This window comes from Castor canadensis, chromosome 17 (assembly GCF_047511655.1).
Source record: "Castor canadensis chromosome 17, mCasCan1.hap1v2, whole genome shotgun sequence".
In the NCBI taxonomy this organism is placed as follows: domain Eukaryota; kingdom Metazoa; phylum Chordata; class Mammalia; order Rodentia; family Castoridae; genus Castor; species Castor canadensis.
The window spans coordinates 60,255,870-60,280,037 of record NC_133402.1 but is presented as its reverse complement, the minus strand read 5'-3'; positions in this window follow the sequence as shown (position 1 = coordinate 60,280,037).

The following is a 24,168-nucleotide window of genomic DNA, read 5'->3' as shown; positions in this document are numbered from 1 at the left end:
GCTCTCTCATCAGAGGTAGTCATGTTTGCATTGTTTCAGTGTTTCTCAACATTCCAGCAAAAACAGTCTTTTCTGTCAAGGTGTATCACCATCTTAGCTGCTTTCAGTTCTGGGTTCTTGTTCACTGAGCTCTATTCTTACACCAAAATTACTACCTACCCCACCCCCAAATTCCAAGTGTGGCATGAGGCAATCACGAGCAGATTGTGCACCCGAATTCAATCAATCTGAGTAAAGGGGGCAGGGCCCCACCACCTCAAGGATAAAAATGCAGACCTATGGTATACTCTGTGTGCACTTGCTGTGCCCATGTGCCTGCAGAAGTAAAATTTGCCTTGCCAAGACAAATCTCTGTTTCTGTGTCTTCAATTTTAACCCCAGTGGTCTTCAGGGGTCTTATTTGTAACACACACACACACACACGCACACAGATACATGATGTTCTCTAATCTATTGAAGTTATTATGCTTATTAAGCTCAAATATTCATATTTGCCACTGTAAGATATTTAAATTTTCTTCTGAGCCCTTTTAACATCATCCTGGTTATTCATTGTTTCTTGATTTCTGTTACAACAAGATGTTGTAGGCTTCTAATCAGCATATTCCTTGCTCCAGACATATAGCCAGATATTTCCTCAAGAAAATTTCTCTTCATGCAAAATCATAGTGAACAATATTGAATCACCTCACATCTGCACAGGCAAAGGACATAACAATATGTATGTATGGAATGTTGCCTAATAATGGGAGGAGAGGGAGGGAAGGGGTAAAAAAGTAGCACAGCAGGTTGAACTGACCAAAGTAAAGCATATTCACAGCTGGGATACACTGAGAAATCCCTTTGAACATTGATTTTGGAATTAATAATGAAAGACAAGACAGTAAAATAAGTACAATGTGTGCGGGGTACTTGATGGAAGGGAGGTCAATGGAGAAGATGAAAATGAAGGAATCGGGTTGATGGGTTTCATCAACACAGAGGAAATAGAACAATGAAACCTCTTGTAATTGCTTTAAGTGGGACAGGGAGGGAGTGGGGGGGGGGGGGTGGAGGGGACCATCTAACCAATATACAATGTAAGGCTATTCAGAATGGTCACAGCAAATCTGCCCCCAACTCACACACACACAAAGAATGGGAAAAATTTCTCTTTATGGGAAATGATATTTGGAGACCACCATCCAAGGGCTAAGGTGTATTTGTCTCCATTTGCTTAGTCACTGTTTCCAAATCTTTTGCAGGGAGAAAACTAGGGAATGTGGTTTTAAAATATTTTATCTTTAACCATCTCTACTTTCATTTTCTAAGGTACCTGTACCATCTTCTTGACGACTTCCAGAACACTGGATATTTTTCTGTGACTGTAATGCTGCCGGCACTGTTCTGCTCAACAGTCACCATTTGAAGCTGATTTGGAGACCACTACCTGTACTTCTTCATACAAGAGTCTTAATCTGTAGTCTACAAAAGTATTTCACCTTAACTTTAACATAACGTGAAAATCCTGGATTCCCTGAGCAGCTTTCTTTATCAGTTTTCATGGTGTCTTTTTCAAATTTTTCCCTAGAACTCAGCGTTCTGTCTCCCACCAACATCCCCCTCTCCACAAGAAGTTGAACTGTCAACTCTTCTTACCAGAAAACTTAAAATCCAAAGGGACTCAATTCCTCAATTTTCTACTGCCCACATATAAACCTAATCCCATTTATATCCATCCTTTCTCTCTTTCCTTTCTGTCTCTGTGGTAAGGGCATGAGTCATTCAGGAATCTTTTGGTTGCAAACAACAGAAACAAAAGGCTCATCTAATTATAAGCCTTCAGGTGCAGAACTGACTTGAGACTAGTCAAAGGAAGGCAAACTTGAACACCTTATCCTTTCTGCATGGGAGTTCCCAATTGACTTGAGTCAATCAGTGGAGTCCTAAATTAGCCCAATTCGAGGAAATCACAGGAAAAGCCTCTGGTTGCTGTGTGGAAGGGAAGAGAAGCTTTCTCTTTGGACAATATCATGTAGGGATGTGAGGTTTGCAGTAGTCACAGTGACTTTGCAAAATGAGGGTAACATAGCAGAGGATTAAACTAACACCCGATGACAGTAGAAAAAATATTACCACTGCACGTTTTTACTTGTGTAATCCAGTAAACTCCCTTTTTATTCATTTTTCCATTAATTGCAACACAAGAATCCTAACTTCTATAGATTCCCTGTTCTCCAGAAAATTATATTATTTTCTTATATTTGGACAGCACTTGGTAGTCAAAGAACTGATAGGGAATGTATCCCATGTGTCTAGAAGCAGCTTGGCAACTCTGCTTTTGTCTTCTGTCATGGAGAGTTTGTATTATAATCTATTTAAATATATTTATATTGAAATGTATTTAACTTGAATTTTACATTTCAACTATCTACATATACACTTTAGTGGCATTAAGTACATTTTCCTTGCTGTGTAATTATCACCCCCATCCAAAATATTTTTATCTTCTCCAACTGAAACCCTGTACCATTAAATAAAAGCTCCCCTTCTCTCCTTCCCTCAGTCCCTGGTAACCACCATTCTATTTTATGTTTCTATAAAGTTGACCACTGCAGGCGCCTCATGTTAGTGAAATCATGCAATACCCCAGTGTATGTAATGTTCCACTCTATGTATAACCACATTTTGTTTATTCTTTCATGTGACAATGGACACTTGAGTTGCTTTCACTTTTTGGCTATAATGAAAATGCTGCTGTGAATTGTACAAATGTATGTCCAAGATCTTGCATCTACTTCTTTTGGGTATATGCACAGAAGTAAAATTTCTGAAGTGTATGGTAAGTCCATATCTAATTTTTTTGAGCAGCTGTCATGCTGTTTTCCAAAGTAAATGAACAATTTTACAATCTCACCACCAATGCAGAGGGATTCTGATTTTGCCAAGTCTTTACCAACAGTGATTGTTTTCCAGTTTCAGAGGGTGTTGATTTTACTTTGTTTTAGTTTTTATTGTAACCATCCTAATAGGTATAAATTATGTATTTCTCTTCCATCGTTAATTCTCTGCTCCCAGCCAGGCACGTGCACCCAGGGAGAGTATCAGTTAATGATGCTGTGGATGTGCAAAGATGGGACCTATAACTGATCATGGATGAGACAAACACGGTTACTCAAAAAACTTTATTGAAAGAATTAGTAAGCAACTATTTAAGATGAAGTCCTCCCACTACCACCAAAAAAATCAGAAAACTCAACTGAGGAGCTGTCAAGATAAAGTGAGCTGATGGTGGGGATATTGTGGGGGATACACCAAGGGATGAGTGGGAAGGACAAGAGGTGGAGTCACTACTGGGCAAACCTTCTGGCGACACCAGGCCATGGCACCCAAATCCCTTCTGTATCATTTTCCCTAGTGGTCTCCCCTTTTCTTTCATTCTTGTTAATTCCCAGCCTCTGGAATAGCACATTCTCATCAGAATGTCTGTGACAGTCATGCGTAGTCTACCTAAGCAAGGTGCATGTTGTGAACAGTCAAGTAGGGATGTTCCTTCAAAACCTGGGTCTTCTCAGGCTTCAGGGGGAAATGACTTCCCAGAGACTTAGAGCTCAGCACACTTGCCTAGAAACAGCTGTAGGGCTTTTTCCTTGGAATATGAGATAAAGGATGATCGAATCCACACTCTTCCCGTTGGGAAGATCTTGGAGGATTAAATTTTAAGAAATTTCACTGGCATCAGGAACTCTTCAAGGTGTCTGAAAGTTTCACCTCACCAAGGATATAGAGGCAATCAGATATTTATCTGAAGCTTGTCTAAACTGCTTTAGTGTGGATGCAAGGCTGGAAATCTCCTGGAAGTAGTCCCTTTCTGAAGATTGCTTGCTCTGTCTTTCAAGACAGGATGGAAATGACAAACAAAAAACAATGCAATCTTGATTGTGTGATTTTCCCAAAAAAACAGACCACAAGGAGGACTGAGACATTACTGTTTCCTGTTTCCTGCTCTGGAAGCCCTGGATCCAATTTCCCTGACATTTCATTCCTTCCATCAATTTCTTTAAAAAAACCACTGCTGAAACCTCATCCTTCCCTCTTCTCCTGCCTCCATGGTGGACATGCTGATCCACAACACACCAGAAGCAGCAAGGAGAGTCTCCCAAGAGTATGTGAGCGCTCCACTCATTCTGATGAAGGGGGTAAGGAGGAGTGGTCCCTACACCTAGTGCCAAGGACCCCACATATCTAGGGAGCTATTCTGTAAATATCTTTCTGGCACAGATGGCTCCACTAGAGAATTCCATTTTAGAAGAAACAAGATCCACTGCATACATTCTTCTAAAAACAGAAGAGGCAACAATAAAAATAAAGAGGCCACATGCAACAGCACGCAACAGCACGTATGAATACCACAAGCATTACTCTAAGTGAAAGAAGCCAAGTCTAAAAGCCTCCATCCATGTGAGTCCATCCATATGATGACATTCAGATGAATGGTTGTCAGAGGTTAGGAGTGAGCAGAAGGGATTGGAGGGAAAGGTCACATGGGACGTTTTTAGGGTGTTGGAACCATTCTGTATATTGATAATGGTGGTTATGACTGTATACATTTTTCTCAATTCACTTTTATATAAAAGGAGTGAATTTTATTGTATTAAATTATTTCTGTGTGACTGACTTTAAAAAAAAACAGAAGAAAGAAGAAAACCCTGGCTTTCAAAGCATTAAGTTTTAATTTATAGAAAACTAGCTTTAAAAAACATGTTTTTCATTTGCTATTAAATATATGTGTTTATATATAAGTATATGTACATATTTATATGTACTTTTTCTTTTTCTATTGTTGCCATGCTACCACATCATCCTCACAGCCAGGAATGAGAACAGCTTCTCAAATGGTCTCTGTCTCCATTTGCCTCCACTCTCATCAATCTTCTGTGTCTAAAGCAATGAATCTTCCCCAAGTTTTGCTCTATGCATCGACACATAAATGACTAAGCCAAGGCCAAGGTCAGGCACTGCCCAGGAACCTTACATCTTAGCAAGCACTGAGGGGATCTATGCCACACATAGGTGGTGGACTTAAGAATTATGTGGTTCTTCTAAAATAATAGAGATGTTGTGAGATTTCAAGTAAGATTGTGCCTGGAATATGCTGCATACATAGTGACCCCCCAACAAATGTAAGTTAATATTGATGCTTTTTTGTCAGAATTGCTACTCACTTCATTTCTGTCATCAGACTTCACTTGGCTTTCGTGTGTTGTTAGGCACCATTTACTGGAAATAACACTGTCCCAGTCACGTGCCTACCTGAAGACATGAGCAGGGAGTAGGGAGCGCAAAATCTTATATTGTATGTTGAAGCCTAAGGCAGTTCAGGTAATAGTTTGCTCTTGTAACATGAGTTCTGCTTCATCTCTATTGTGTCTAAGTCTAGGAAATGCAAGCATTAGTTTGACTTGATTCAGTTATTCAATTATTTACTGAGCACCTAAGACATGTCAAAGCTCTCTCGTGTGCTGAGGATATCGCAGTGAACAAAACAAGCAAAACTCCCTACCCTCCTGCCTTTTAATTCTAGCTCAAGATAACCTATATTAAAGAAATACTGGCTTCACACCACCAGTCACTGCTAAAAAAAACAGGTAAAGAGCTACAGGCCATTTCTTATTTTTGAGTTTAGAGGTTCTCCAATATTAGATAGAGAAGGATTCTAAAAAAAAAAAATAGACAAAAAACTATGAGAAATTCCAAACTGGAGCAATGGATGAAACTAAAAAAATAATTCAAGTAGCTAAGAGGAATAAATGTGAGGTGCTTATACAACCTTTATGACCCTCCTCCACACTTTAAGAGGGAGATAGAAAACTCTGTGTGCTGAAGAAAACAAACAATCAGGTAAAAGGACTGAAATAATGTCCCATGAGGAATAGAAAGTATTAAGCCCAGGAAGGAGGAATATAATATCTCTCTTCAAGTACTTGAAGTGCCAGTTGTAGAAAAAGTGTGAGGATTGTTCTAAATAGTCTTAGAAGGTGGAAACTATAGGGAAATATATTTTGGCTCAAAATTAAGAGGAAGCCTCTTACGATGTGGAATGGGCTGCCTCAGTTTGCAGTGAATTCCCCATCCCTGGAAGTGCTGGGCATACTTTAGATGGAATCCTATTCATTCTGGTGGAAATTCCATTAAACATAAGCATTCTAGAATTCGCTATGCTCCAGGCGTATAATCTTGGCCCTCAAGGACCCCTGGGTCCAGTAAAGGTGATATGTGATTAACCTGCAGAGGGATCAGTGTGTTTCCAAAAGGCAGTACAGGGCTGGGGGAGCATACCCTTAACTCTACGTGGGGGTCAGGGAAAAACTCTTGCAGGAGGTGACTTTGCTTAGTTTCTACTGATAAACAGGAGTCAAACAAATATTCAAGGGCCAGAAAAAGGATGAACTAAAATTAGTGGTTTCCAGGCTTGCCCAGTGGCCCATGAAAGTATCCACACAGACTCCTAAGGGACATCCTGGGGGCAGAATTATATGGCTGGCGTTTCAGACACTTTCCCTCCTTCAACCAAAGCCATTGATTTTTAAATCTATTACATATTTCAGGAACCCAGTTTAGATTTTCAATCAAGTATTCTGCATCTAAAAACATGTTATAAAATATAAAACCAGTGAACTATATTCCAGAGTTTCTGCCCCTAACCTGGGGTATGCTTCCCAGGGTTTGGTTTGTGATTCCTCATTGGAAGTACAGAGGCAGTTCATTAATGGGGAGAGTCCCTCAAAGCCCCAGATTCAATCAGGCCTCCTTATTTCTTCCATTCAACCAGGTTGATGAGAGCTGGAACCATACAATAAAACCCAAAGGAACTAAGTTAATTTCTTTTCCCTATGACTTTAGAGGAAAAATAAGGACCCAATGTAGCCAAGGTGGTGAACTATGACATAATTTTCTGAGTCCTCACTCATTACTCTGGAAAAGATGCTTTCAGCACCAAGGACAGCACTCATCCCTGCGATGCTCGCCCCAAGGACTACCTACAGAAGAAGCCAGGTAAACCCTAATACCCTCCTAAGGCCTGGTCTTTTGTCACCCCAGTTATGGAAACTCCTGGTTCTACATTTAGGTTTCTTTTGGTTCCTGTCTCACTAGAAAATCAGATTCTGCTGCACTTAATCATTTCACATTTAATTTGAGCAATCGCTTTTGATTCAGAGGCATAATTAGCCTTAATAGCATGCTAAATATAAAGGTACACTGCTCACCTCCAGGACATGATAAGTGAAAGAGAGTTAAAAGAAAGTCCCTAATATTTTCTGCATTCTTCAGTAAATGTCAGTAAAGCAAGCAACAAACCACCATTGAGGAAGATGGTCTTTTGGGGCAGGGGAATGTTTATGTCAATCTGAACCCATAGAACACATTGTCCTTTGTCATAGGAGAAAGTCATGAGAGAAGGAGAAACTGAGTCACCAATTGGAATTTTAAGACACAGGATGACTGGTCAGAGGCAGGAGCACTGTCTAGCTCCAAACTTCAGTTTTTCCATAATTAGAATGACTGTAGCATCCTTCTTCCCCAGAGGATTTTTAAGAGGATTAAATGAGATAACTTACATACAAACTCAGAGCCAAGTGCAGGTGCACAGTAGGTACTGAAAAGCATTAGATTCTGTTCTGTGCACTTGCAAGGAATTGATTCTTTGCAGAGTGAGTGGATATGGTTTCTAAGTGGCTTATTAATGACTGTCTAGAAAGCATAAACCTCTCTCTCCATCTGCTCACTTGCTGCAAAGGTAGACAGACATGTTTGTGTCAGGTTCCTAGTGCAGTGTAATCTAAACTGGCCCTTGGCAACATCAACTCCACATGCTCCAGTGAAGTCAGACACAGGTCAGTAAATTTTGTGTATGGGGTCCTCTATGCCTCTTCCAAATCGCCAGCTTCTCAATTACAAAGTAAATGAGCCTGAAAAATATCTATAGCTTAATCATTAAAGGTACTTTTGCTGAAAACCAAAATCCATAGTCTTCCCCTCTTTAACTAGAAAGTTATGGTTAAGAATTTACAGCACTCAGTACTGGGCTCAGTCTCTTCTGCCATGATTTGTATTAATTGATGCGTCGTGTAGGACTCCTAAAAGCCATAGACCTCAACTGGGTCTGATCCTTGTTCTTGGAGATTCATCTCGAGTGTCTCAAGCTTACTTAAACATGCAACACTTTGAGGAACAGAGGGAGATTAAGAATGGTAAGTGACAATGTCATAAGACCAGAGTTTCACAGAACACACTTTAGGAAACAGTGTTATAGACTTACTTGCAAAAGTTTGCATCTCACAAATTTAAGACTTTGGAAGAAAAAGGAAAGCAATGGCAAAGGGTACAGACTTTGTCAAATGTATTTCTACCCAGAAAAATATGTTATTTGGGGGCCTTGAGGAATCAAACCACACACTCTTATTCTGATGGAATCACTGAACACAGGGAACTAGTGTCTTCTGCCTGATTGGGGCTTTCCTTGCACCAGCTTCTCTGGAAATGCAAATTGAAAGCAGCTGGCCAATCTCTGTCACCCTCCTGGGGAGCTCAGTTTCCCTACTGCATCCTTATCAGGAAAAGGCATTTACAACCTCCTGTGGAGCCTCCTTATCAGAAAAATTCATTGCTGTTCCAGAGCAGCTGTTTGACCTAGGAAATTTAGCCTGGTCCCTGTGTTTATCATTGCTTGCTTCCTTGTCCATCTTCCTCACTATACACTGCACATCCACCCTGCTGGCCCTTTGCTACTGATATGAATGCCAATTGCATTCATATCCTACAGGCAAAACCCTGCAGAGAATATACTGATGGGCTTAGCTCATGACCATCCTCTTTGGTGAACCAGCCCATCATTTCTGGCTATCCCAGGCTTCTCGGTACCCTTTAAACAAATCTTTCATGGATCAAGAGTTAATCAGCAGCAACCCTGGTTCTCTGAGCTGGGGCTGGGGCAGAGCACCACTGGCCCTATAGATACTAAAGGGGAGCAGGGTGATAGAGAAAGAGTAAGAAATGGGGGAGGGAATAATCTAATTAAAGCATGATATACAAATGAGTGAAATGCCAAGGCAAAACCCCCTTGGCCTATCAGTATACACTTCAAAAAATGAAGGACAGGTAATTAAAACAGGTCTTTTCCAGGGGTGGGTACCATTGAGAGTGGATGGGCATAAGGAAAGCATGAATGAGGGTGAATATGGTGGATGATTTTTGTATTCATATATGAAAATAGAATAATGAAAACTGTAGAAATGGTTCTAAGAAGCAGGGAGGGGAAGGACGGAGAACAAAGGAGGTGGTGAATCTAACTAAGATATAGTGTAAGCAAATATGTAAATGTCACAATGTAAACTATACAACTATTATATGTTGTATAATATCTTATGTATATATTATATAATAAAGAAATTTAAAAGATGTACATGACCAGGACAAATTCCTCTGGCGGCGTCACTAGTAGAGGGATGGGTATATGTGAGCAGTCACTTCATGAGTCTTTCACAAAAGACATTATGATGCATGCACAGGACACCCTTCTATCTAAGACCACTGTGTTGTGGTCACTTATTTAGAATAGAGCTTAAATGTGTGGATTTGGGAAAAGGCAGAATTCTTCTCCCTCAGTGCTAACATGCATTGCACACACAACCCAACCGAAGTTAATTAACCATCTCAGTGCCTCAATCTTCTCATCTGCAAAATGGGCATAAGAATTCAACTGATTAAATAGGTTAATTACATATAAGCCTTTAGAACAACATTGAGTAGTGGGTACTTAAACTAGCTTCTATCACTATTCTTCTGTAAGGCTTAAATGGTGAATCGCTGGGTCTGAGCCCAAGGGTAGAAGTTGTGAAGTGCCTAGTCTTAAAAGAACCAAGTTCGTACCCACAGAGTGGGAGAAAATATTTGCCAACTATACATCAGACAAAGGACTGATAACCAGAATATACAGGGAACTTAAAAAACTAAATTCTCCCAAAACTAATGAACCAATAAAGAAATGGGCATGTGAACTAAACAGAACTTTCTCAAAAGAAGAAATTCAAATGGCCAGAAAACACATGAAAAAATGCTCACCATCTCTAGCAATAAAGGAAATGCAAATTAAAACCACACTAAGATTCCACCTCACCCCTGTTAGAATAGCCATCATCAGCAACACCACCAACAACAGGTGTTGGCGAGGATGCGGGGAAAAAGGAACCCTCTTACACTGTTGGTGGGAATGTAGACTAGTACAACCACTCTGGAAAAAAATTTGGAGGCTACTTAAAAAGCTGGACATCGATCTACCATTTGATCCAGCAATACCACTCTTGGGGATATACCCAAAAGACTGTTACTCCAGAGGCACCTGCACATCCATGTTTATTGCGGCACTATTCACAATAGCCAAGTTATGGAAACAGCCAAGATGCCCCAGCGCTGACGAATGGATTAAGAAAATGTGGTATCTATACACAATGGAATTTTATGCAGCCATGAAGAAGAACGAAATGTTATCATTCGCTGGTAAATGGATGGAATTGGAGAACATCATTCTGAGTGAGGTTAGCCTGGCTCAAAAGACCAAAAATCGTATGTTCTCCCTCATATGTGGACATTAGATCAAGGGCAAACACAACAAGGGGATTGGACTATGAGCACATGATAAAAGCGAGAGCACACAAGGGAGGGGTGAGGATAGGTAAGACACCTAAAAAACTAGCTAGCATTTGTTGCCCTTAATGCAGAGAAACTAAAGCAGATACCTTAAAGCAACTGAGGCCAATAGGAAAAGGGGAACAGGTACTAGAGAAAAGGTTAGATCAAAAAGAATTAACCTAGAAGGTAACACCCACGCACAGGAAATCAATGTGAGTCAATGCCCTGTATAGCTATCCTTATCTCAACCAGCAAAACCCCTTGTTCCTTCCTATTATTGCTTATACTCTCTCTACAACAAAATTAGAGATAAGGGCAAAATAGTTTCTGCTGGGTATTGAGGGGGGGAGCGGGAGGGGGTGGAGTGGGTGGTAAGGGAGGGGGTGGGGGCAGGGGGGAGAAATAAACCAAGCCTTGTATGCACATATGAATAATAAAAGAAAAATGAAAAAAAAAAAAAAAAAAAAAAGAACCAAGTTCGGAAAGACCAGTGTTACCCTGCAGACAACTGAGCTTTGTTTGATGAGGTTTATGGATGCAGTAGGGCCAGAGGGCTTGTCCCAAGAAGAGGGAGTGATCAGAGCAGTTGAGAAACAATACACAAATGAGCATACTCGGCCCGGATCCAGCCTAACCAGGGACTTGGCTACCACAAACAGCAAGTAATTCTTTGCTTATCGCTAGCAGTTACATTTAATGGAAACGTGGTCCTGATAAGTCTGGTTGGCTCTACCTCCAAATATATTTTTGACACTTTTATCCTTCCCCCAGTCCTGTCCTCTGTCATCCCTCATCTGGGCTATTGTCACTGTGTCCCCTCATTCACCACACTGCTTCCTCTATACTCAGCACCAGAGTGATCTTTGAAACACACAGACAGGTGGTTCCCTCACCCTTCTACCTCTGAGTCAGACTGATCAGGACCCTGCCCACAGCTCAACACTTCTCCCTCCTCCCTCTCCCCAGACTTTTGGCCCTCCGGCTGTCCAACCTTCACTCAGTCTCCACAAGCCCCTTAGTTTGCATGGCCTCGCACACATTGTTCACCCAGGACCCTTCCTGCTCTCTTCATCTGGATCTCCCCAGCCTTCTCCCTGTGTCCACAGATTTAATCTGCCTCCCCTGTCATACGTGTCTCCTGCACCTCTTGTTCTCTGTTCTTGGTATGTGTCAGTTTGTTATCCTGTATTTATTAATGGGGTTACATGTTGGTTATGCATGGTCTCTGGCACACCCTGAATCTGTAAGATCATAGACCAGTCTGTCCTATTTACCATCATAACTGCAGTGCTGAGCTCAGCTCAATAAATAAATAGTGGTTGAGGGAATAAAATTGGATATGATCTTTACAGACAGAGACAGCCAGCAGAGGAAGCCTATGGGGAGGCTTCCAGACATCACAGCAAGAACTACCCCAATACTTTCCTGAGTGGGCAGAGCTGGTTTAGGGAAAAACCTAATTGTGAAGGAGATTATCTGGCTTGGCACATAACACATTCCAGGAAGTCTTTGCATAGATTACAAACTGGTGATCTGATGGCCCAATTGGGTCCACAGACATATTTTCTTTTGCTTGTGTTATTAGTACTTTTGAAAAATTACTTTAATAAGCATATTTCCAAATTGTGTTGAAAAGCTAGAAGACCCAGCAGCAGTAAGGCCACATTTCTGCATGGCAGAAACCTCCCAGACATCAATTGCTCTCTTCTGATGGGCCTGAACTTCATAGCTCCCACAGGCATCTGAGTTTCCCACCTGGTGTTGCCAAAGCTGGAAACAAATTTATATCTCCAATGAGTGAGAGTTGCAGCTACCTAGAACAGCTTGCTCACGGTGTTGGACTGGCAATCTTCCCTCAGTTCATTCTGTGTGATGATATGAGCTCTTAGTGATATGGAAAGCCCAGGACCTGTTCCTTAGTCAGGCATGCCAGCATTTCTCCATCTGAAAAGAAAGACCACTTCCTTCAAAGGGTGATGGAGAACCTCAGTCCAGCCTCACCATGCACCACCTCCTGCTCATCATTTCCTGTTTGCTACTCACCTCTGCAGGCTTTCCTCTCTGTTCCCATCCTGCCATCACCTAAACGTGGCTCAGAGGAATGAAACACTCTTGGTACCATGACAAGTGGTGGTGTGGCTGTTTTCCAGTGAGTGGCCTTCCCCCTGCCTCCTTCCACGTGCTATGGAGGAAGCTGCCTTTTCCTTCCTTGAGCAGGACTGCCCTGCTCTCTGTGGCAGGCATGCTGGACCTGGAGCACCCCATTTGGCAGCCTGTGAATACCAGGGGGACCCTAGTTAATCCAGCTCATCTTAATTGAGTAAATACCATCAGAAAAGCCCATCCCCTGCCAGTTATTCTTACTCCTATACCTGTGCACACCCCAACCCTTCACACCCCAGTAGTAATATCGCATGTCCTTGTCACCTGAGCCTCAGGATAAGCAAAATGTTCTTCCCCAGCCTCTGACTCTGGCTGTACTGCATGACTTGCTTTGGTCAAAGGGATATTAGCAGTCTTGGGACAAACAGGCTGGCCAAGCACATGGGTGGCTGCTCTCAGTTCCTTGTGCTTTTGCCCAGATTGGCCCACTGGTTCAAGGAGGAGAGAAGACATGGGAACCTGACCCAGAGCACATGCAGCCTGGAGGCACATCTGGCAGAACCCAGCCCAGCCCAGCCCAGGATAAATCAGCCAACCTCCCCTCTGTGCTCAGCTGACTGCAGATACATTGTGCAAACAAATGCTGTTTTAAGCCACTGATTTGAGGAATGGCTTGTTATGCATAAAAGGTGGCAGACACATATTACATCATTGGGATCTTGTGAACCGTCCTGTGACTGCATCCTCTTTTTCTCCCTGTCTGACCATCAGCCTGGGCAATAGGTCTTATAATTACAGATCAGAGAACAAAGGAGGCTGTATGAGAGATGCTGCAGTCCTGTCTCCATGGACCAGGGGTGGTTTCCAAGAGGAAAGCTGGGAAGGTTTAGAACCCTAAGTGGCTGGGCTTTATGTGACTCTGATTTTATGGCCTTTTTTAACTCCTCTCTTTCCTTTTATGTCATGAGCAAAGCCCAAGATCCTACCTTCTCCTACCTCAGCTGATTGCTGAGAAGATGTGAAGGAATGAGCTCTCATCTAGCGCCTTCATTTACTGTGGGTGACCTCGGACCCAATACTAGGACTATTCACAATACCCACAAAACCCAGACAGCCTGTTATCTACATACAGACTAACAACACCTCCCAATTCTATCACGCCAAGATCCTGGGACTATTGCATAACCTCCATGTGACTCAGTTTCCTTGTCTACAATAATACCTGCTTTCTAGTATCATCATGAGAACCAAATGGCTTAACACACATAAAACTCTTAGGAGAGAGTTTGACAAATAATTAGGTCTCAATATCATTGTGAGGGTCTTACAAATAAAATAATACATGTGATGCACAGGAAATCAATGTGAGTCAACTCCCTGTATAGCTATCCTTATCTCAACCTGCAAAAACCCTTGGTCCTTCCTATTATTGCTTATACTCTCTCTTCAACAAAATTAGAGATAAGGGCAAAATAGTTTCTGCTGGGTATTGAGGGGGTGGGGGGAGAGGGAGGGGGCATTGTATGCACATATAAATAATAAAACAATAAAATAATAAAATAATACGTGTGAAAACATCCAGGCTATTTCTGGACACACAGTAGGCAAACAACAAAGACAAATCCCTTCAATGAGCACTAGAATAGGCTGTCTCTGAGCAAACCAGACCAAAACCACAATCAAGTTCACTTTGATTAGACCCCAAATAAGAATCACATATCTTTTGGCCAATGTTTGCAAGTTCTTATCTTTAATTCAGAAGTCTCTCTCAGACCTCAAAATGCCCACAGGGAAAATCTAAAAGCTCCTCAAAACCCACATGTTCAAAACAGACTCATCATCTCCACCATTTTTTCTACCCCACCTTGCTCCTCCCTGAGAGCCCAGATTCAGTTAATGACACTTATATCTACCCAGACTTCCAACTAGAGAAAAGAAAGCCTGCCTCTATTCTCCCCACCTTCCTACTCCATATTTAATAGTTCCCAAGGCCTGTCACTTCTTAAGTGTGACACGTGTGGCTCAATACCTAGAGTACCAGGAGAAAACCCCTTCACCTCTAACCCGGATGACTGCCAGAGCCTCCTAGCTGCTCTTCCCATCTCAAGCTTCACTCCCTCCATATGACAGCCAGAATGATCTTTCCAAATCACTCATGGGCCCTGCTGCCCTCCCCATCACCTACTGAATGCAACCTGAGTGCTTCCCAAGTATATGGTGCCTTCCCTAGTGTCTTATCTCTTTCTCCATCCATGTGAATTGTATCTCTTGTCCTCAAAGTGAACTGCTTCTATTCCTCATCTAATCCATGGATGCCTCAACCCCATGACATTGCTTGTGTTCTATTCCTGGCATGGGATTGCCAACCTCAAAGATGATCCCCAGTGAGTTCCTCCTCCTGGTCTTTATGCTCTTGTATTGTCCCCTTCGTTACTCAGTAGGACTGACTTGTCTAACAAATATAATATTGCAGAAATAACAGTGTGTAAGTCCTGAGATTAGGTCATAAAAAAACATTGCAGGTTCTGCCTCACTTGCGCTTGTATCATTCACTCCAGTTGAACTGGCTGCTGTATTGCAAGGATTCTCAAGCACACTTATGAAGAATTACTGCAAGTAAGGAACTGGGGCCTCCTGTCAACAGCCTGGCCTCATGTATAAATATATCCTCATGTATAAAACAGGATTTTATTATTTATTTTTTGAGGTTTGGTATGAGGATGAGAAAAGTAAATGAACATGTGCCAAAGTATATAACACTGCTCTGGTACCTGCAAAATAGTGAATGAATGATCAACTTTTATTATTATTATCAGTCATTTATTTATTCAAATATCTGTTGAGTACCCACATAAACAATGAATAGAAGTCCTTGTTCTCATGGGAATTATACACCATTAGGAAGAGAAAATAGTATGTACACAAATAAACAGCCAACGATGATGATGTTATGAAGAAAAGTTAAACACAGTAAGGAAAAAGTGACAAGGGAATGTTATTTTGTTTAAAGTGGGCAGGGGAGGTGACTTTTGAGTAGACATCCAAATAAAGGAAAGGGAAGTAAGGTGCCTGGCTGAAGGAAGGGCATTCTAGATGGAGGGAACAGACATTAAACATAAGTTCTTGGTGTGTCTGAGGAAGAACATTGTGACTGGTGTGGGTGGAGCAGAGAATTAGTGAGATCAGCTCATATAGGACTTTGCAAGCCAATGTAAAGACTCCAAGCTTAGTTGAGTATATGTGTCATATGTTAGGTAATTCTAAACAAAACATTCACTTATCTGACTCTTATAGAAGAATTGCTGTGACTTCTCTATGGAGAATGGGCAAAGAAGCAGGAGAAAACTAGGACTCTATTAAAGCAGTAAGGGTAAAACTTCAAGGGAGTGCAAGCTACAAATGTGAATGAAGATCAGGAGAAGTCACAGAATTCTGGGCTGTATTTTGAAGGCAGACTATACCCCAATATAGAGTGTAAAGAAGTTGGGGGCCAAGCATGGCTTCTAGGTGTTTGGCTGGTGCAACTAAGATAGAGTTGGACTTTAGATGGGGAAGACAATGGGAGAAGCAGTGTTAGAGGGGAAGTAAAGAGTTTAGTTGGAGGCATATTAATTTTGAAAAGCTTTTTAATTATTCAAGTGAAGACATCCATTGGACAATTGTACACATGAACCAGAGCTTCAAAGTAGACTTCTTGGTTAGAAATAAAGACTTGAAAATCATTGGCACACAGTTATATCATCGGACGGGATGAGAACAGTGGTCTGTGAATGTAGATAAAAAAGAAAAAAGGATCAGAACTGTGCCATGAGGCATCATTCAGCTGCCTGCAAAGGGAATGAAATGGACAAACCAGAGTGGGAGGCAATTCAGGAGCGTGTGGTGTCCTGGATGCAAACTGGATAAAATCTTTCAAGACAGGAGTGATTCATTGTGTCTATCCACTGATAAATGAAAGGTCAAGTTAGATGAGCATAAGCCAGTAAAACTGGCAACAAGTAGGAAGTCAAGGGTTATCTGAGAAGGAAGCACTGGGGAAAAGGTGAGGAAGAAACTTTGGAGAGAGCTCTGCAGAAAATGAGAGTAGTTATTATAATAGCTACAAAACACTGGCCTGGGATCTCAGTATATCCACCCCCAGTCTATCTTTCCACACCCCCCCCATACCTGCAGCAGTAAGATTCCTACCTCCACAAAAGGGTATCGAGGGTGTGATTCAATTAAGGATCTTGCCATGGGGAGACTTCGACATGATCCACCCCAGCCAGCCTTTGATGTGAGATCTGACCTGGACTTTCCAGGTGGGTCTTCATAAGAAGAAGGTAAAGGTTCAGTGTCAGAAAAGGGATGTGATGATAGGAGCAGAAAGAACGAGGTTTGGAGATGCTCTGCTTCTCACTTTGAAGATAGAGTTAAGGCCAGGAGTTAAGTAATGAAAAATCAAGGGAACTGGGGCCAACCATGGTGGCTCACACCTGTAATCATGACCACTCAGGAGGTAGAGGCCAGCTTGGGCAATTGAAACACGATCTCAAAACAAAAAACAAGCTGGGCTTGTTTACATCAGCAATCTCACCTTCCTGGGAGAAGTAGGTAGAAGGATCCAGACTGAGGCAGCCTCAGGCAAAAACACCAGACCCTATCTGAAAAATAACTAAAGTAAAAAGGTCTAGGGTGTGGCTCCAGTGGTAGAGCACCTGACTAGCAAATGTGAGGCCTTGAGTTCGAATCTCAGCACTGCTTCAAAAAAAAAAGCAAGGAGTCAAATGTACCCTACAGCCTCTGTCAACACTTTAATTTTTAGAACTTCTGTCCTTCAGAAGTGTAAGAGGATAAATATATATTGTTTTATTCACCAAGTTTGTAACAATTTGTCACAATAGTAATAGGAAACAAATATAGGTTTTCTTGGGAAACCTGGGTATCACACTGTTTTATATATGCCTCATCCAAACCATTTCACATATGAGAGATTTGTCTTGGAAAGGCTCCCTGAGGACAGAGCATCTAAGCTGCAGCTGACCCTCGTTTTCCTTTGGTATGCTTAGCCAACATTTACCGACTTTTTTGTGCTGGACATTGTCACAGTCCTGGGAGGAGACAGAGTTGGAGAACATTATGTTCTGTTTATTTCCCTGTGACTTGTTCATATCTTTTCTCTGATACCCAGTCCCATGTCAGAGTTTATTGAGCTGAATGAAGTGAGCTGAGATTTTGCTCAATATCATTGCTTTCCCATAAATTTTCTCTGCTGCTGTGTTCCTGTTCTTGTCCTATGTACTGTTCATGGTTCTGAGCAAGAAACACCTCCCACTAGGCTGGAGCCCCAGCTGAGTGCAGGGGATTTGGGCTGTGAGTGCATGTGTATGTGTGCAAGTGTGTATGCACGCATGCCTGTCTGCTCTTCTGGAAGCTCAGCATCTGATGGCTAGAGATTGCTCTCCCACAAGACACTACATTCAAGATGCCTGGGCAGTTGGGCCTTGTGATTTGGATCCATAAATACTTGTTGCATAGAGCAAGTACCTGTCAGATCACTTTGGATTAGGACTCCAAACACACTAAAGGAATGAGTTTCTGCAGCTAAAGTGCAATTATATATTTATAACCAAGAAATGGTAGCATTTTCTCCCACAGAGGAAGAATTTAGGAGAAAACTCCAGAATGACTCTGTCATGAGCAAAAAACAACAGCAACAAATAAGTGATGCCAACAGAATCCACAGTCATGCTTTGGTAATGCAGAAGTTCAGAGAACCATTCATTTGTTCAACAAATACTATTGGAATGCCTGCTGCATACCAGGTACTGTTCTGGTCATGGTGGAATCAATGGTGATCAAGACAGTCAAAACACCAGCCCTCACAGAACTTGCTTGGTAGATGTGGGGGTGTGGTGGGGGATTGAAAATAGTTGACATTCACTGAGTGCTAGGTATCTGCTGGGCACAGCACTAAGTACTTTCCCTATGTTAACTTCTCCTTGTTTTCTAGAGACTGTTACTTTTATTCCTGCTTTGCAAAGTGGGGAATAGAACTGTCAACTGACCTGCCCATGATGCGAAAAGTTCAGGTGGGCAAGCTGGAATTTAGTACCAAGAAGCTCTGTGCTATGAATCCTACTCTGAACTGCTTCTTGGCTCCCACTCATGTTGTAGGTAGGGAATTCAGGAGTTAGAGCAGAAAGAGATAAACTCTATGGCCCTTAGGGTTGGGGATTGGAAGACAGGAGAAAGAAGGTGAGACTGAGAAGGAAGAGGAAAAAATGCTCCCCATTTCACTAGCCTCCATAATGCCTGAAATCCTATCACTAACAAACACTACTATGGTCTATGTTAAGTAGCCTTAGTACGAATAGAGTTAGCATCATTTGAGTTTCTTCTAGAGGCCAGGAATGGAGTAGGACATCTGCTATGATTTGAATGTGTTCCTCCAAATTCACATGTTGGGAGGAGGAACCTAATAGGATCTGGTTGTGAGGGTAGAGCCCTCATGAATGGTTAATGCAGTTATCACTGGAGTGGGTCAGTTACCTCGAGATGAGATTGTTATGAAAGTGGACACAGGCCTTCCATTCCTTTTCACACATGCTCACTTGTCTTTCCCCTCTGCACCATGCTTGTATCACCCAGAATCAAGGTCCTTGCCTTGACCCTTGGCACAAACACAGCCATGTTTTGGTAATGAATAGGTTCAGAGAACCATTCAATGTGTTCACCAAATACTGTCGGAGTGCTGCAGGTTCAGACTTTCAAGCCTCCAGTACTGTGAGCTAACTAAACTTCTTTGCTTTTTAAAGTACCCACTCTGTGGTATTCCATTACAGTAACAGAAAACACACTAAGACATTATTTTATTTAATCTTTCTATCAACTCTTTAAAACCAGCTTAACATCATTTACTAAAGGATAAAGCTAGATTAGGCTAATGCACAAGGAAGGAGTCACACCAGGGTGTGTGAAAGCCCCATCTAATGCTCTTGGACAGCATCACGCCTCCATCTTTTGGTTTACACCATAAGTACTATTTAAAATATCAAAGCCTAATGACTTAGCAGATGGATTCTAAGAATTTATTCTTAGAAAATAATCATATAGGAATAACAATGTTTGTTATAAAAAAAAGAATGTTGTAATCTTATTTACAATAGAAAATTTTTTAATGGGAGGAAAGAATAACTGAAATGTCGAATGATAGTTAACTAATTGCATAATTTGGAGACTCATTTAATAAAGTCCATGTAACACTTTTATAAAAGATGTATTTTAGCATAAAAGATAAGCCAAAAATAAACCAGGTTTTGAAATAAATGTAAAGACTTGTATGTGTCTGTGTGTATATACACATAATTCATGTAGTTCAAACTAACAGGAAAAACCTTCTGATGTATATACAGAAAATGCTAATTGTGGTTATCTATCCATAGTGATCTCAAGTGGATTTTCACCTTACTATTTCTGACTTTTTACCATTAAAGTTTTTCTTATAAAGTTCATGTGTTCTCTTTTATTTAGAGAGAACTTATTAAAATAAATGCAAATAATTGGAAACATAAAAAGACTATTCTGACATTTTTAAGGAGTAAACTTGGCCTCTCAGGTGTTATGATCTTAGGATAGATTTTTTTTTAAATTATCCACTTCTAGTGGTTAAATTGAGAACTCATGACAAAAAGAAATTGAACACTTGGGGAAATTGATTTGTGAAATGACTTTTTTTTCTTCCTGGAAACATTCAAGCTGTGGGTTATCAATCAAATTATGTGCAACCTTTAAGGCAGTGAAATCACTGGACCAGTTTAAAACTGCATGAGATGGATATGGGATCAGATCAAAAGCAGAGCCCTGGCCTATGAAGAATTTGTAACTGGCCAAATTAACTGAAGTCTAGTTAATAGGAGGTACCACAGGGTCTAAGGGAAAGGTTGATATGAAGACCCAATGCATGTCTCCAGCAAGAGTGATCACAAAACCTGGAAGTCCAGATTTTGCTTCTACTTCTTTTAAGTTCAGGTGTTTATTAGCTTACATAAGACCTCAAACTTTGAGTCATGGGGAAAATAACAGATTTATCTGGAATCTTTGCTAGGAAAGACAGTTACATTATTAAATATACATCAGCAATAAAACTTTTAATGAAAAGGACACAGACATATCATTCCTCTTGACAAAGGAATGTCAAAGAAAGCTCAACACACAATGTTGGTTTTTGTGGTGCCATGTTGCTTCCATTCCTCATGGTTTTCAGCCAGGATGCAGAGGCCACCATCTTTTTTAACTCTCAACTGCAGACTAGAGGACCCATGCCCCAAAAGAAATGAGAAGAGGCCTCCAGAGCTCTGCCTTCTTCCTTGTTTGCAATAACTTGCTCTTGTTCTTGGTCTCTTCATAGTTTGTTTTTTACTTCCTAATTTGAAAACTCTTCCTTCCTTTGTAAATGTGAGTTCAAGGACAGAAACTACCATACACAATTCAAGGTGCGCAGCAGATAAAATAAGAAAAATAGGGTTAATGTTTAGAGACCATTAAACCATGTGCTTTTCACCCTCTCCTGGAGAAATGATATTTCTCAATAGACAGACAGCCAAAATGGTGGGAGGAAAAGAGGGAGTAAAATGGTGGCATATGGGAAATCTTCTTTAAAAAGGAAGTAGAGCTCCTACCTTTGGTGGATAAGGGAAAGGCAGAGTAGAACATATAGAAGAAGCAGATGGTAAGAGGTCTGCCCTGGACACCATCTCTAGGCTGGGAAAAAATGCAGATGGCTGATGAGAAATTAAAGGAAGAGGACCCTCTGTCTTGCTTCCTGTGCAGGAGGCCTCAGAAGGCCACAAGCAAACATGGGAGATGATGATAGATTCCAGTGGAAGCTCAATATGACTGACAAGAAGCCAGCCTGAGATATCACTACCAGCTGTGCGTAACCTGAAAGAGACCCAGTGTGGTTGAATGAGGGAGTCCAACTTTATTTCTGGGCACCAGGCCTTACAAGAATTATTGTTTGTCAGGTCCTCCTAGCTCACCTGGGTCCCTCAGAACAGGGCCATCTGGTCTCTGATTCATCCATCTTTTCTGGCCAAATCCAGTCCAAGAGTACCAAGGGGAAACCTACTACTACCCAGCTTCTCTGTTCTACTGAGCTCAGTCTTAGGGGAATCCTTCCTGAGGGCATTGCTGGCTGAGGCCAAAAGGCCAGTAGCTCACACTGCTCCCCTCTCTCTCCATCCCAGGAGCCCCACTACTGGAAATCAAACCTCACCCTCTAGGAAGTCTTTAACTCACCTCAGATGGCCATGAGGTAGTTCGTTGGTATCAAAGTACAGCAATCACCTTGTTGGGAAAAGAAGCAGAAATATTGCATTCCAACACATGCATCGACTCTGGATGGACCTAAAAGAATAAAAATCAAGCATTTTACTTACCTTCCCTCCACTACTACTGCAGGAATTGATTTTGCTCCCTAAATATTTATGACTTGGGGAATGTAATACAACTGCCTGGCTTGAGCACAGCTCTGAGACCTGAGCCACGTTTTGTCTCAAAACGTGTTACCAGGAGAGAAGTCTGTTCTGTCAGGGACAGGGACAAGAACAGAATTTATACCATTTTCCTTCCAGCTACTGACACCTCTTAAGATTCATGGACACTGAATGTGTGCTTTTCATCCACGCATCTGGCCTCCATTCCATTAGGATCAAGTGGGCACTCCTTGCGTGCCAAAAATTATGCTCAGTCTTGGAAAGCATAAGATCAGACCCTGCCAACAGCCTACCACCTGGAGTGGGTTGAATGGAGGAGGTCCCCAAAAGACACTGTATATTCAATATGCCTTAATCCCCAGAACCTGGACTATCACCTTATATGGCAAAAGCAGGATTAAATTAAAGATCTTCAGCTCATCTTGGCTTAGCTGGGAGAGCCTTAAATGCAGTCACATGCCACATTGTAGGAGGGACACGAAAAAGATATGGAGGAAGAATAGGCAGTGTGACCGCAGAGAAAGAATATGCTCCCAAAAGACAAAAAGCTAGCAAAAGCTAGGAGGATCAAGAAAGGATCTCCATTAGAGCCTTTAGAGGAAGTGTGGCCCTACAGATTGGCTTCCAAGACTGTGAGAGGATAAATTTATGTTGTTAAAGCCACCAGGTTTGAGGTCATTTGTTACAATAGTTATAGTAAACTAACATACTACCTAATCAAGGAAATGTCACACTTAGATTTTTGGGAGATCTCTGAGGACCAAGAGCAAGGGTCCTTCTTAGTCCCTTCCCCTAGGAAAGAACCTAGGAGTCCCTTCTGAGGAAAGATGTAGAGGATTTTAGGGTAGGCCATGGTGAGCAGATTCAAGTTCCATAATATGCAGGACTGTGCAGGGGAGAGAACCCTCTTCTTATCCTTGCTAGGGAGAGGACCCCTCCAAAATGTAGCCACTGACTAAAGAATACTGCACTCATCAGGCTGTCTTTTCATGTCATAGAACCTCAGGTGAAGGAAGCCAGTGCCCACTGTGTGGATAGATGATCTTTAAAATAACTCTAGGTGGCTTTCCCATGAGGAGGTCCCAGTCTAAGACCTCCTGCCTCTGGGAGAGCAGCTGGCTCAGGTCAGGTGGACCTAGTTGGCTACAACCCAGGCCAGTGCTAGAGGGATAAATTCAGCACTGTAGGCTCAGACTTTGACCTCCTGAAGAGGTATGGTCCCCTCCTTGGGGTCCAGTTGAAGATGGTGCTATGTATTTACGTTTGACTTTGTTGGTGGATAGACACTAGGTATATTAGTCAGATTCTCATTCCTGTAACAAATCAACTCATAAGGAGAAAATTTATTTTGGCTCATGATTTCAGAAGTTTTGGTCTATGATTGGTTGACCCTATTGCTTTAGGCCTGTCACAGCATATAGTGGCAGAAGCACTTGGCAGAGCAAAACCATTCATCTTGTGGCATCAATGTAAAAAAGAGGGAAAGAAGAAAAGGCTAAGGTCCTACTATCCCCTTCAAAGGCATATTCCCAATGACCTAAAGACCCCTCACTAGGCCTCACCTCTTCAAGATTTTAACACTTCCCAATGGGGCCATGTGGAGGACCAATCCTATACCACATGGACCTTTTGGGGACACTTATCCAGCCCATACCATAGGGTATTTCAGTCAACCAATAGGAGATTCTCAGTGGTAATGTAGAATATCTCATTGTTATGCAGAATGTTCAGGAGTTAAGATGCTATTGTGACAAGGCCAGAACTACACACTGCAAAAACCACACTACACACACCTTCAACCCATTCCTTTCTCTTCCAACATTCTGTGGTTGTGAATGGAAACCCCTGAAGTTGTGCAAAGTGAGGAGTCTGTCATGGACAGGCAGGACAGCTCACTAAAGTGTTGAGAACCACTGAATTA